Here is a 1,941-nt window from a genome sequence, read left to right as displayed (position 1 = left end):
CCGGCTGGTTTGGCGATCGCGCCAGAGCATTTTTCCGGCGAAAGGGATTCTCCTCAACCCAGGCGAATGAGCTTGTCAGCGGAGTGCTGCAAGCCGCAGCTTGTTCCCGCTGATCGCTCATCTCCGATCTGGCCGTTGATCTGGCAACTCCGGTTGCTGTGGCCGCGCCCTCTATTGGCCAGACGCTGTCGTTTTCCAGCACTTAGCTCCGTGCCTCCAGTCAGCTGTTCTTCCGTCGTTATCCAACACCACTTGCGGTGTGCTTGGCCAATTTTGCCCAAAAACAAAAAGAAGGCAGCAACCAACAAGTGGCGCCAAGAATCACAGCGAAGAAGAATAGGAAAACAGGCACTTACTTGCTGTTCCTTCCCCCCCTTCGGCCTAGGGCTCGACGGCTTCCCACTGGGATTTCGGCTAGTACTATTGGCCAGGTGGCCGCTTCTCTGCTTGCGGACTTGCGTTCCGCGCAGGTAAGTAACGCAGCACTACTATGGCTCGCGCTAACTACTCTTTGCCTCCTTTCCAGGCTAACTTCCGACGTTTTCCACTGAATTTAGAATGAGTGTGTGAGTGTGTGTGTGCGTCGGCAATTGTGGCCCTAATGTAGAGCGAGTGGCACTGGTCCGGCCACCAGCTATGGGCAATGGCGGACAACGACACACCTACTCGAACGGCACAGGTCCGGCAGCCCAAGTGTAATGGATGTTTGTGTGTGTGTGTCTGAATGGCTGGCGGTAAGTATTTTGAGAGCCCTTTTTAATCGTAAGTGTGGCTGATGGATTTTTCCTTTTCCAGGACCATAGGGCACTCTGAATGCCATGGCACTGGATCCGGCCACCAACTAAGGACGATGGCGGACACGACACACATAACTCGAACGGCACAGGTCCGGCCGCCCAAGTGTAATGGATGTTTGTGTGTGTGTGTCTGAATGGCTGGCGGTAAGTATTTTGAGAGCCCTTTTTAATCGTATGTGTGGCTGATGGATTTTTCCTTTTCCAGGACCATAGGGCACTCTGAATGCCATGGCACTGGATCCGGCCACCAACTAAGGACGATGGCGGACACGACACACATAACTCGAACGGCACAGGTCCGGCCGCCCAAGTGTAATGGGTGTTTGTGTGTGTGTGTCTGTTTTTGGCTATTCTAGCAATCACCAACGCACTGCATTCAATTTGAATTTGTCCGGCCGTATGATTTTGCAAGTGTGTATGGCAGCATTTTTATTCGTTTATGTTTTATTTAATGGCTTTGATGGCGGCAGCGTCCGTTGTTCATTTTTGTTGTGGCATGCGAGTGATATGCATTTGTCATTTAATCCAATGCTGTGGCAGAGATGTGTCCAATTAGTACACAGCGTTCCAGGATATCTGGTTGTCAAGCTGGTACCTTATGTTGCGGGCGTAGGCCTTAATGTCATCCATGGAGTCGTCATCTGTCCACATCTCATCGTCATCATTTTCTTCATCCATTTCAGGATCCGTCTCTGGAATGGCGGCTGGCGTTGGCCCTAACGTTTTTTGTGGTGGCTGTGATCGTGGTGGTTTCTTTGACCGCCTAGCTGCTGGAGCTGGGGCAACCACTGTTGCTGCTGCCATTGTTGGTGGATTTTCCGATGTTTCTGGAACTGCTGGAGTTGCCGTCACTGCCTGGGATTGGATGAGCGAGGTGAGTAGTGACATCATCACTTCCAGCCTCTTTTCCAATCGCGTCATCCTCTGCGTATTCTCCAACAGTGCCTGGCTGCAGGATCCCTCGAAAGATTGGCGTTTCGGCTGCATCTTCTGCCGGGAGCGGTTGTTGGCAAGCTGCTGCTGCTGCTGTCGCTGTTGTTGTTCGCGCTGCGGCTGCTGTTGCAGCTGCTGTAGCTGCTGCTGTTGTGCCTGGGAACGGCCAATGGCTGCTCTGGACGTCGTCGCCCAGTGCGTGGGCCAGAGG

This window comes from Drosophila miranda, assembly GCF_003369915.1.
Source record: "Drosophila miranda strain MSH22 chromosome Y unlocalized genomic scaffold, D.miranda_PacBio2.1 Contig_Y9_pilon, whole genome shotgun sequence".
Classification (NCBI taxonomy): Eukaryota; Metazoa; Arthropoda; class Insecta; order Diptera; family Drosophilidae; genus Drosophila; species Drosophila miranda.
Note: the sequence above shows the minus strand (reverse complement) of the source record.